Below are 13862 nucleotides of genomic sequence, written 5' to 3'. Positions count from 1 at the left end.
TTCCACAGCCTGATGTTCTAATAATCTCTGGTGCATGTGGTAAAAGCTGCTACATGAGAATTGATCACACAACCACGGTATCGAAATGGATTGATTGGCTTGAAGGTGAGCACATGGTGCTTCTATGACGGCACAGAGGCGCAAGAAATGCCAAAGCTGGAAGTGCTCCTGGTCAAAGGCGGGGACGAAGAGCATAATTGTTGTATCATGAAGGGTATAGCCAGTACAACACCAGTACTACAGATTGGCTCAGCTGAAGCGTGCTGGAGCCTTCAGCGAGAGTCGATCAATTGAAAGCATTCTCTGAAATTTCCTGAACAATGCGCTATTTTGTTACTTTGACAGTAAGAGCTGTTTTTGATTACATCGTCTCCACATCAGCCTCTTGCTCCCAGTAAACACTCCAGACCAGCGTACATCACTTTCATTCCGACACAGCCACATGTCATATTCTCATTCCCTCTGTGATAATTAGAACTGACAATATAATTCTCTGAGATGCAGCAATGTAGCATGAAGTTGACAGAGTAGTGAACAAAGAAGAACAAAGAACAGAGAAAATTTACAGAAGGAACACGCCCTTAGGACGTCGAAGCCTGAGCTGATCCAAATCCATTGTCTAAACCTTTCACCCAATTCCAAAGCATCTGTATCCCTCTGCACTCTTCCTACACCTGCATCTGTCCAGGCACACCTGAAATGAATCTACCATGCCTGCGTCTAATACCTCTGCTGGCAACACGTTCCAGGCACCTATCACCCTCGGTGTAAAATGCTTCCAATGACTATCTCTCTTAAACTTTTCAACTTTCACCTTGAACACGTGACCTCTCATTATTGAATCCCTCACCTTGGGAAAAAAGCTTATCTCTATCCACCCTGGCTATACCCTTCATGATTTTGTAGATGTCAATCAGGTCCCCCTCAATCTCGTTTTTTCTAATGAAAACAAACGGAACCTACTCAACCTCTCTTCAGAGCTATCATCTTCCATACTTGGCAACATCCTCATAATCTTTCTCTGCACACTCTCCTAAACGTCCACATCGTTTTGGTAATTTGGCAACCAGAACTGTACACAGCATTCTAAATGCGTTTGAACCAAAATCTTGTCCAATTTTAGCATGACCTTCCAGCTCTTACAATCAATGCCTGGTCCGATGAAAGCATGCAATCTGCCTTCTTGTCCACTCGATCCACCTGTGTAGCCACCTTCAGGGTACAAAGAAGCTGAACTCCAACATCTCTCTGCTCAGCAATTTTACCCAAGGCTCTTCCATTTACCGTATACTTGGCTCTAGAATTAGACTTCCCAAAATGCATCAACTCACATTTTCCTGGATTCAACTCCATCTGCCACTTCTCCGCTCAACTGCCCTATCTATATTCTCCTTCATTCTTTGACAGTCCACTATGCTTTGTGCTACTTCACCAATCTCCGTGTCATCTGCAAATGTAATGGGGATATTTGGGCTAACAACCCTTCGAAAATGGAGCATGGCAGTTGCTCGTAGTTAGATTCGATGAATAAAATCTGGAATATAAACCCGCTCAGAGGAAGAGTGACAAAAAGTTTTACTTTGCTGAAAACCCATTTGTTCATGTCCCTTCAAAATGGAAATCTGCTGTCCTTAATGAGACCTGACAACATATAACTCCAGACCAACAATAGTACGGTTCACCCATAAATTCCCTCTTACTCAGTTCAAGCAGATTTAAGAATGAACAACAAATGTTGTTCAGACTATGATGGCCACACTCCGTGGGAGAATAAGGAAGGATAAAAAAAAATGCGTGGATTACGGGGAAAATTGGGAATCGTCTCAGCATGGTCTCAAATTCAGCTGATCATCCAAACTAAATAGACACAAGGATACCCACGCCTCCATGAAGTCAGGTCCATGGGGACGGGGTTTGTAGGAAGGGATTCAATTACCCGCTGAAATGTGAACTCAATTGTTCAGTCACAGTGTGGGTAGGTCATTCACCACTCCCCTATGTGAGAAGGAATCAGTCAGGAGACCAACCTGCAGAGTTGCCATCAGGTTTACAAATGATAGCAAGGGTCCGATTCTGTTGTTATTGCAGGTGTTCATCCTATCCAGCAATGAACCATGCTTGAATGCCTTTTTCCAATGGAATACCACTGTTTCCTGATGTAGATCAATAATTCAAACTTAGTTGGAGGAGTCATGTTTAGAAGTTTACAGACGATTCAACAATTGGTCATGTAGTTGACTGTGATGAATAATATCAGGGACTGCATTGATGTGTCAATCAGGTGGAAAGGAAAAACGGCGAATGGAATTGAATCCAGACAAATAAGTGGTAATGAATTTGGGGAGTTGAGACAATAGCAGTGAGGATTCTGAGTGGTGTACAGGAACAAAGAGATTTTGGAGTATATATTCACAGATCTCTGAAGATTGTTGGACAGAGAGATCAGTTGTACGAGAGGCTCTTTGTTGACCACAGTCTGAGAATGATATTCGATCTTTAGCAAACCCCAGTTTCGGAAACAACTGAAGGAATGAGCACAAGTCTGGTCAATGCGATAATCAGCATTTTTCAAAATTGTAAAATAAAAGGTGGAGGGCTCGAGTACAACTCTATGCCCATCAAGACCGCTTCACCACTCAATGAATTTACCACTGCTTCCTCTCCAAGTCATGCTGGTATGAGCCTTGGGGGGTAATTCATAAATGGTGACGTTTCACTGCATCTTCAACCTTGTCGTTTTAGTCGGTACAGTCTTTGAGCTTTGAAGGTTCTGTCAACAAAGCCTGGATGACTTACTTCAGTGAATATTCTAGGTGGCGCACTCTGCTGCAATTGTACCTTAGCAGTTAAGGGACTAAATATTCAGGCGTTGAACAATGTACAGTTAAGTGACTGTATTGTCGTGAAGGGTGTCCACTTCCTTCAGTGGTATTTCAGCGGCACCCGCCTAGGTAAATGGAGAGAGTTCTATTCAACATCTAAGTTGTGCATTGCGGACGATGTCGGCTTCATGGAGACAAGGGTTGAGTTAATAATCAAACAAAGTCGACCGACGGACATGTTTTTGTCGTCAATTTCTTTTATGCGCGATCAGGTTCCATTTCTCCTAAATAGTAGCTGTCAGGAAGATTACACGGAGGAATTCAGTTACAATGAAGCAATTGAATGTCAATAGAATATGATTAGATTCTCATTTGTCAGAGTTATCATTGCTGTATTTGGTCATTCTGTGGATCAATCCGATTCCAACTGCTTTCTGATTTCAAGTTCCAATTCTCATCTGCGCTTGAAATTTCAACCCATTTGATCACCGACATTTCTCCACCTGTCTTAATAATATGTAAGTATGCTGCAGGGGACAGCAGAGATTTACGAGGATGTTGCTAACTCTGTATAAAATGGACCTTCGTGGAATAATTGGTTAGGCAGGGATTATTCTCCTCGAAACAAAGGAGGTGGAGGGGTGCTCTATAATCATATAACACCAATTATACACGTTCACTATTCGTGGAATCTTGACAGGGTAGATACGGGCGGGTGGTTTGCCCCATGCTGTGAGGAGCGCACCAGAGGACATAATCTCAGAATTAGATATTGCCCATTTAATTCAGAAATGAGGAGTCATCTCTTTGCTCTGGGGCCAGACAATCTCTGCCATCAGTGTTGTTGGGTGTTTTCAAACTGTGCCAGATAGTTAATCAGACAGATGATGAAAATTTGTCGAGGTAAGTGAGCAGAAAGGAGTTAAAGATTATCAGATCAACCATGAGTTCGTTGAATGGTGAGGCAGACTCCAAGGGCTGAATGGCTAACTCCCACTCTTTTAACATTTGGTCTAACGCCTTATTTTATTCATAAGTTCAGAATTGTGGGGGAATGTGATGAAGTGATAGAAAAGGTTTATTAAACAGATCAGACAGATTTGGAAAAAGGTTCATAAACTCAGGAAGACGAAATGTGCTGTGACCTGGGGATAACAAATGACACTGGGGCACAGCACAGGTGGCTGATTACTGAAGCTGTGAATGCTCAAGTAAGTTGGTAGACCTTACACAATTGGCAAATCAGTGATCACGCTAGATGATGGATCGTTGTATGATTCACACACAGCAGAAAGTTGTGAAAGAATGAAAGGTTCGTTTCATTGGAGAAGTTTTCTGCGGTTCCAATTCCGAGTGACTGTTTGAATTACTGATCAGATCTTTGTGTGAGGTGTTAGATTAAGATACTCATGTGCAACCCCACTGGATAAACCTGTGCTCCCGATCTATTGTTATTTGTTTCTCATTCTATCGATGCAAATTCATAGAAAGACAAGATGGAATGAGGGGCGGAAAGAAAAATGCGTTCCTTCTCATTACACCAAGTTAATCTACAATTGACTCGAATGACTGCTCTCACTCTTCATTTCGACTTTAATGTGGTGTCGATTATTCGTGAATCTCCCATGCAGTGAACGACAAGAACAAGATCCTCGACCCAGTGTATACCAGAGTGTGAGGTGCAAAGAAAAATTGCTGGAGCAGTTTGTGAAGTTAGCAACCAGAGTGTGACTCGAACTCGTGAATGTGGAGCACAGCGGTATTATAACCCACCATCATAATCGCCCAGTCTTCGCAGCACATTTTGTAGAGGGGTGACTTGTGACCTCATCAGGGTACATGTGGTGAAAGTAAAGGATGAGCAGTGTGCGTGGAACGGTGGCATAGTGGTTAGCACTGCTGCCTCACAGCGCTGGAGACCCGGGTTCAGCTTCCGCCTCAGGCGACTCTGTGTGGAGTTTGCACGTTCTCCCCGTGTCTGCGTGGGTTTCCTCCGGGTGCTCCGGTTTCCTCCCACAGTCCAAAAATGTGCAGGTTAGGTGAATTGGCCATGCTAAATTGCCCGTAGTGGTAGGTAAGGGGCAAATGTGTGGGTGGGTTGCGCGTCGGTGTGGACTTGTTGGGCCGAAGGGCCTGTTTCCACACTGTAAAGTAATCTAATCTTTTAGAGCGGTGGCATGTGACCTCATCAGAACTGTGTCAGAATGAAACAGAGAACAAGAATTTTCCGTCATATTCACACCTGCATTTGACTCATAATGTCTTCAGTAACTTTCTCTCTCACGTGAAGCAGCCATGGAGAGGGAAATAAAGGCGATGTTGTGGCACAATGTCCTTTCTGATATGGCTGAACCTGAATTGGATTAAATCGCAAGAAACGCTGTTTTGTTCGTTTCATTTTAATTTTGCTGCAACCTCACAATGTTCATTGTAATAATCAGAAGTGAATTAGATAAATCTCTTTGTAACGATTAATGTTGTATTCAAATTTGCTCCGACTTTATTTCAGCTTAAGGAAAAGATTGATGACAAAATCAGTGTTAAAATGCAAAAGAAAACCCACCAGTTTTGTTTCTCGTTGCTTTGGCAGATTTCACCGAGTATAAATTGGACCAAACATCATGGCGCTTGTCCTCACATCTTTAACGCATATGATTAAAGCAGGAAGTCCATCTCCAAGCAACTGGAGACTTCTTATTCATTATGTAATATCATTCCTTCACAATAAGAAACATCCACTCAGTTCCATTTACAATGCTTCAGGTAGAATATTATGCCAAATCTTTCAAAATCCAGAGTTTTTGGAACCGAATTTTATTCAGCTGCACGCGTTCACTAAATATCTTTACATTTAAAGTCAACCCACTTAGACATTGTTTCCCCGCAACTTCCGACCGACTACACCCCACCCCTACACGCTTACCGAGCCACACGCTGTCTCTCTCCTTGTGAAAATTATTCCTTGTATGTCACCAAATGTGCCTTTCCAAATATTTTGAAAAACAGATTCTCGGAGTGACAACGATTCTGCTCTCATCATTTCTTTGTCCTTCAAAGGTTTTATCAAAGGTTTTGAATGTCTAGTGTCTCGATGTTTACTTACTTAAAAGAGGGAATTTTCCACCTATTTACTCTGTCCAAACATTTCATAACCTGAAAACACCCCAATTAAGTCTTTCTTGGTTCAGGGATAACTGTAATAAATTTTCGAAGACAACAAGTGAATAAAATCTCATCCTCAGTATACCTCGTCAGCATCGTTTCTAATGGTTTTACACCCCAGTAAACACCGTCATTATACCTTCCGATAGATTCACAGAATCCTACAATGCAGAAAGAGCCTTTCAGTCAATCGAGCCCGTGTCCACACTCTGATGAGCATCTCACCAAGACTATCTCTCCTCCCCGTTCCCTTATATTTCACCAGAAGAAGGGGCAACCCTCCCCATTATGATGTCAAATAAAGCTGTTGGGCTATAACCTGGCGTCCTGTGACTTCTGACATTGTCCTCGCGTTACCCATGGCTAATTCACTTAATTTACTTAATTCAATCCCTGGACACGAGAGGGCAATTTCACTTGGCCAATCAACATAACCCTCAGACCGAACAGCAATGCGAATTACTGAGCCAATGTTCCATCATAGTGAGCAAAACCTGAATCATTTATAATGGCTTTAAACCCTGGTAACTCAGCCTCATCAACCCAAATTCAATGTATCGAAACGCTACTCTGTGCTTTACAATCTGATTCGTGCTGCGGGAAATGTTTCTGCACTCATATTTGAAAGCTTTTACGCTGTTTCTCCCTCACTTTCCCGTTTCCAATAAACACTTCAATTCGGACCAATTCTGCCGAAAGTTTTTCATTCCAACACTGTAACAAGGTGCAGTTTTCAGAAGTTATGTGTTTGTGCTTTCACTGACACTCTGCCTCCCTGAGAGCTGCTGTTATTCCCCACTTGATTCAGACAGCACTATCCTTCCTGTGACATGCCCCATCGAGAATGGAAGGACAAGTATCAATACCCGCACTTTGGAATGGAGCGACAGTTTTAAAATATTTACACTGTCCCCAGTGGAGAATTGAGCCCTGTGACAGGCGGGGACACTAACCACTATACTACCGAGAACAAGAGTACCAAAGGAGGCACTTCAACCAATTGTGGCCACACTTGTCAAAAACAACTGCCTAATGAACTGAATCCCATTTCACAATGTTTATCCCACAACCTTATATGTCTTGGCATCACAAGTTCAAATCTGAATGTTTGTTCAGGTTCTAAGGGTTTCTGCCGCTATGAAAAATGTAGACAGTGTATTCAAAATTCCAACCACCTACTGGCTGATAAAGCAGTTTTCCATATCTTCTCAAACCATTCTGCCTTTCTTCTTAAATCTCTGGCCCCTGCTAATCGATCCCTCCCTCAATGGGAAACTATTTCAGTCAACCCTGTCCATCCCCTAACTCAATCATGTCTCCTCTACACCTCCTCTGCACTGCGACAAACATCCACTCTATCCTCTCTTTCTTCACAACTGAAACTCTTCATCCCAAACAGTATCCCGGTAAATATCTCCTGCAATTTTCTCAGTGTGATCACATCCATGCGATAATGTGACTTGCAAAACTGCACACAACACTCTTGCTTGAGCCTAATGAACATTTGTTTTAAAATTTCTATATTAGTATGAGGGCGATTCTGGCTAAGCAGAATTTATTACCCATTCCGAATTGCCCAGAGTGCAATTAAGACTCAACCATATTGTTATGAGTCTGAAGTCACATGCAGACCAGACCAAGTGAGGACAGTAGATTCCTTCCTGAAATGACATCAGTGAACCAGATTTTATTTTCAACAATTGCCAATGGATATATAGTAATCATTAGATTCTTCATCGCAGATATTTGCTGAATCAAAAATTTACAATATGGCATGGTGGGGCTCAAACCCGAGTACTCAGACTATTACCTCGGTGTCTCGATTGTGAGTCCTATGAAATTACCACAAGAGCAACACAGAAAGCCACAAAAGCTGATCATTTCCAGTAAAATCTATTTTCCCCAAAACTGGCCTGGGTCTTTTCCATGAGCCTGACGCTCCAATTGTCTCTGGCCTATGTCAGTAAAAGTTGCTACATGGGGATTGATTTCACAACCGCGGTATTCAAATGGATCGACTTGTTTGGAGGTCCCGATGGAGGTCACCCAGCAAAAGTGACCGCAGCACAGACAGAACAGTATGAATGTGAAAGAGTGTGATAGATTGTGCATTGCCTCAGAGTAATGGGAGGAGGGACGGAAAGGAGATTTAATGATCGTGGGAAGGAGAGAAATCTCCGACAACGGGTGTGTTTGAATCCTGATATATGAAACGCAGAGATGTGAGAGAGCGGAATTTGAAGGTAAAACAATTAATTTCTTACCATGTGTCACAAAAAGGACAACGGAGAGAAAATTTAGTGCCGTGATTTGGTTTCAAATCGAGTTTGCTGTGGTCACAGTGCAAAATACAGATGACCACGATCACAGCTTCAACAGAACAGGATGCTTGCACGCAGCAATAAGTGTACTAGCGGAGGAAATGATCGGAAAAACAGCAAATGTACAATATCAGTACTCAGCGAACAGTCACAGGCATGTGGGAACTGAGAATGAGTTGTATCTTTAAACTCGATGTCTTCAGAGGCTGTGGAGATCCTTGAATGAGAATGTTGAAAACTGAGATTGAAAGATTTCGCCAAAATATCAAAGACTCGGGGGACAGTACAGGATATTGTTGAAATGTATGCTTCAGCAGCGTTTTAGCTTAACGTCGGCGACTTCACCAGCTTCCTCAAGGCAATAACCAGTGTTGCAGATAATCACACATAATCCCAGTTCACAGCCTCGGATTCAGAGAAACTGCGGCACTGCCTCCCAGATCCAACCGGAAATGGGGATGGGATGAGTGCGCGATGTTACTCTCTGGTTCCAGTGATGCAATAGGTGACTTCTATGACGGTATAGAGGCGCAAGAAATTCCTAGGTTGAGTGTGCTCCTGATCAAGGGAATAGTTGTCCCCGTTTATACTATCATAGCGATTTATAGTGAATCTTGCTAAGATAGCTAAGTGGCACAATTGGAGCGTGTTGAGCCGTTCACTTTGCAGTGGTGGGTTTAACAGATGATTTAGCCATTTGGATCTATGTTTCCGACACTGGTGGTGGAAGCTGCTTTTCCTTGCATCAGCTCAGAATCAGTTTCTTCCACACAGTCAAGACTTCAACCTGGAGAAGGTGGTGTTGGCGGTGATATTTTGAACTGGTTGCCTTTGGGGGCTGGGACACGGAAACGGTGATGTTTAAGTTCGACAAATAAAACCTGGAATGCAAGCCTGACCTCAGAAACAGAGATAATAACTTTATTTTCCTACAATCCCATTCATTCATGTCCCTTATGCAGAATCTTCCCCAGTCCTGCCTACGAGAGACTCCAGGGCCAGAAAAACATGAGCAGGGTAGTCGGCCCTTCCAGTCCAGACGGTCCATCCGAAGCGCATCCCACCAGACGCCACGGCATTCCCTATCCCATAAACCTGCATGTCCCATTGTTGATCCCTGCAACTCTCACATCTTTGGTCAGAGGGAGAAATAAAAACGCAAACACACAGAGAATGTGCAGACTGCCCATTCTGTGTAGACAGAAACCCGAGGCTGGGATCGCACCCGGGTGTGTGGCGTAGCCAGGCAGCAATGAACAAGGGGCGAAGAATAAATGTTGTCCTGACCAGTGATACTCACACCCTGTGGGTGAATGAGAAAGAATGAGAACATATTAACAACAGGGAAAACAGGATTTGTATATGTGTGGACACAATTTGAAAGGATCGTTCACCCTGGGTTGAAAAATGGACGCCGATACCACAGAGAAAGCAGGACAATGTGGGAACTGCTGGAAGAGATTCATTTAACCACAGAAATGGAAACTCATTTAATCAGTAACACTGGGGATCAGTCGCTCATCAGTCCCGTGTGTGGGAAGGGGTCACTGAGCAAAACAACCTCCAAGACTCCAGCAGGATTACATATCCCAACTGGTGTTCGGTTATGCTGTCAATATTTGTTCCATAGCGTCAATCATAGAGTCATACAGCATGAAAACTGGCCTGTCAGTCCAACCAATCCATGCTGAACATACTGCCAAACTAATCTACTCCCATCTGCCTCCTGCTGGACCCGCTGAATGGTTGTAATGCCCTTGTAGTTTTACTTCTGTGTTGTTGATCCAAAAACCCAAGTAATATTTTGGGGACAAAGGGTTCAGGTCCTGCCATGACAGATAGTGGAGTTTGAATTCAAATAGCACCTGGAATTTGAAGAGTCTCGTGATGACATGAATCAGTTGTGTGGAAACCGCCATCTGATTCACTCATGCCAGTTCGGGAAGCAAACTGTCATAATCCTCTGCTCTGTCCCACAGGAGAATCCAGATGGATAATATTGTGGTTGACTCTTAACTGTCCTCTGGAAAATAACTGATGTACTAGGCATGAATAAATTTATTTTAAAAATCCCACTTTCCCATTCATGTTTGGATCAAATTGTTCTTCAAAAGTTGCAAATGTACCCTCATCCATCACTTCCTCAGCAAGTTAATTGCACACGTAAAACACATTCTCTAAAAAAAAGCCTCACATGTCTTTTTTTATTAACTCTGTCTCTCTTCATCTTAAACATATGCCCTCTCGTCTTGAAATCGCCCTCCTGGGAAAAGCCAGCTATCGTTAATTCTAACGTGCCTCTCAAGAATTCATAAATTTCTGTCAGGTCGCCGCTCAAACGCCTAACCTCGAGTGAAACCAGTCTCAACTAGGAGAAAGTGAGAACTGTAGATGAGGGATCAGAGTCGATCGTGTTGTGCTGGGAAAGCACAGCAGGTCAGGCAACATCTGAGGAGCAGGAGAATCGACGTTTCAGGGAAGAGCCTGATGAACGACACTTGCGCGAAAAAATGATTCCCCTGCTCCTCGCATACTGCCTTACCTGTTCTGGTTTTCCAGCACCCCGATCGGGAATCAGAAAATAGTCTCAGCTTATCCAGCCTTTCACTCTAACTCAAACCTTCCAAACACGGCAACATGCGTGTATACCTTTTCTGAACCTGCTCCAGCTGAATAATATCATTTCTACAACTGGGCTAATAGAACTGGACATAATATTCCAGAAGAGGCCTCATCAATGTCCTGCAAACCTTCAACATAACGTCCCGAAAACTATACACAAAGGACTAAGCAATGAAGGGAAGTATGTTAAATACCTTTGAACACCTTGTCTGTAGGTGATGCAAACTACAAAGAATTATGTACCTGCATCCCTAGCTTCCGTGTTCTCCAACACGACGCAAAGCCCTACTCTTTTTGTTGTACCAAAATGCAATGATTTCCATTTATCCAGATTCAACTCCATGTTACATTTTTCAGTCCAACGACTCATTGGATTAATATCCTTTTGAATTTTATATAATCTTCCTCATTGTCTACAATTCTGATGTCGCCTGCAAACCTACGCAGCATGCCTGCTGTGTTTTCCACTGCTTTCTCATATAGATCAATGATTCATATTTACTTGTCGTGGCCGTGATTTAGCAGTGTGCAGATCGTACAACAGTTAGTCATGCAATTAACCATGAGGAAGAAAGCCGCAGAGTGCAGGGAGATATTAAACAATTGGAAATAAAAATGGTGAAAACAATTCATTCCAGGGAAGTGGGTGATGGTGAAGGAAAATCAAACTTTAAACCAGCCGCCCTCGCTACAGTTGTCACACTCAGTTGTCTCAGCAAGATGCACTGTAGATCGCTGTCATTATAAACGGGAACAAATTTCCCTTCTGCCCTGCCTTTGACCAGGAGCATTCACAATCACGGAACTGCGTATGCCTCTAAACTCTCATAGAAGTACCGTGCATTCTCCGGTTGTGTCACTGGAGCCATCGAGTATCTCTGCGACCTCATTCCCATCCCGATTTCCAGTTGGATCTTTGTGACTGCGCCACTCAGTTCCTCTGATTCTGGGGCTGGGAACTGGGACTCTGGCAGCAGTGGTTACTGCCTTGTGTGGGGAGCTGGTGAAGGAGCCGATGTTAAACTGCATTGCTATTGCAGCATACATTTCAACAAAACCTGCACTGTCCCCGGAATCTTTGATGTTTTGGAGAAATCTATTTATCTCAGCCTTCAGCATATTATTGATGGAATTACCCCAGCCTCTGTGAGCACCGATGTTAAACGGTCAGCCCATTCTGAGTTCCTACATATCTGCCACTGTTCGCTAAGCACTAATATTCTGTGTTAGCTACTCTGCCTAACATTGTCTATGCTTCTGTACTCTGTACTTATACCGCCGTGGTAGCGTGCTGTTATATGGATGCCACGATCGTATAGTGGTTAGTACTCTGCGTTGTAGCCGCAGAAGCCTCGGTTCGAATCCGAGTCACGGCAGTAGTTTTTCTATTTGCCTCAGTTTTTGTGAAGCACACAAAGGTATAAGTTATTTTAACATGGTAATTTTGTCCAAGGCAATGATCTTTTTCCTTCAAATTCTGCTCGCTCATAACTCGGTGTTTCATATGTCAACATTCATATCCACCCGTTCTCAGAGACTTCTTCCCTCCTACAATCATTTACCCGACTTTCTGTCCAACACCCCCATTTCATTAATTTGAAGATGCCGGTGTTGGACTGTGGTGTACAAAGTTAATAATCACACAACACCAGGTTATAGTCTTACATGTTTAATTGAAGCACTAGCTTTCGGAGCGCTGCTCTTTCTTCATGTGGCTGTGGAGTCATATCCTATTTCATTAAGACACTGCCGAATCTAACACTGACTCTCACATTGATACCATTCAGTCTGTGCTGCTGAGGTCACTGTTGCTGGGTGAACGTGCCCCAACCCCACGATCTGGACCTGCAGACTAGTTGATCCATTTGGTTACCACTGTTGTGAGATCAATACTCATGTAACAACTTTTACTGAGACGGCCAAGAGATTATTGGAGGGTCAAGCTCAGGAAAATGACACAGGACAGTATCGGGGAAAAGATCAGTTTGACCGGTTTTCTGCCACGGTCGAGCGCTCTTACCGCTAGACTGTTAATTCAGACACCAGGGACTCGGGTTTGACGCCAACCATGCTAGGTGGTAGAATTGGGATTCAGTAAATATCTGGAATTACGGATCTAATAACTCCCATAAATCCATGGTCAAACGTTGAAAAAAAAACCATCAGTTTCACTGGCGTCCTTTAAAGAAGGAAACTGCCAATCTTATCTGGTAGGGCCTCCATATGACTCCAGACTCACTGCAAATTAGTTGAGACTCAGTCCCCGCTGTGTACTTAGATAAAGCAAAATATGCTGCAGAGCCAGCGATGCCCTCATACAGTAACAGAATTAAAGCTGTTTATTTGGCTCCAGCTCGAGTACTGTGTGCAGTTCGACAATTCACATTATAGCATGGATGTGATCGCACTGGGAACAGTGCAGGAGAGATTCACTGGAGTATTGTCTGGCTGAATAGTTTCAGTTATGAGGACAGACTGGGGCTGTTTGTCGCCGAGCAGCGGAGATTGGGGAAGACATGACTGAGATGTACAAAACAATCAGGGATACGGATCGGATAGATTGAAAGAAGCGTTTCCTGTTGATGGAGGGATCGAATACGGGGCCAAGAGATGTCGGGAAAAGGCAGAAAGGTTTGGGTAGATGTGCGCAAAGCGTCAGAGAGGCGGAAACCCGTTTCACCTGAAAAAAATTTCAGATGAGACTTTGTGATGCTAAGACATATAAGGCTATGGGCTGAATGATGGAAAACTTGATTCAGGTTGTTAAGCAGTTGTGTTGGACAAGTGCGGCCACAACAGGCTGAAGGGCCTCCTTCGACGTTGTTGTCCTCGGCAGTATCATGGTTAGTGTCCCCGCCTGTCACAGGGCTCAATTCTCCGCTAGAGGCATCGTAAAGGTTTTAAACCTGTCACTCTGTTCTCCAGTGAAGATTAT

Source organism: Chiloscyllium plagiosum, unplaced genomic scaffold, assembly GCF_037043375.1.
Source record: "Chiloscyllium plagiosum isolate Xiang-an unplaced genomic scaffold, Cpla_swu_hap1 HiC_scaffold_42, whole genome shotgun sequence".
Taxonomy (NCBI): Eukaryota; Metazoa; Chordata; class Chondrichthyes; order Orectolobiformes; family Hemiscylliidae; genus Chiloscyllium; species Chiloscyllium plagiosum.
This window is presented reverse-complemented; position numbering follows the sequence as displayed.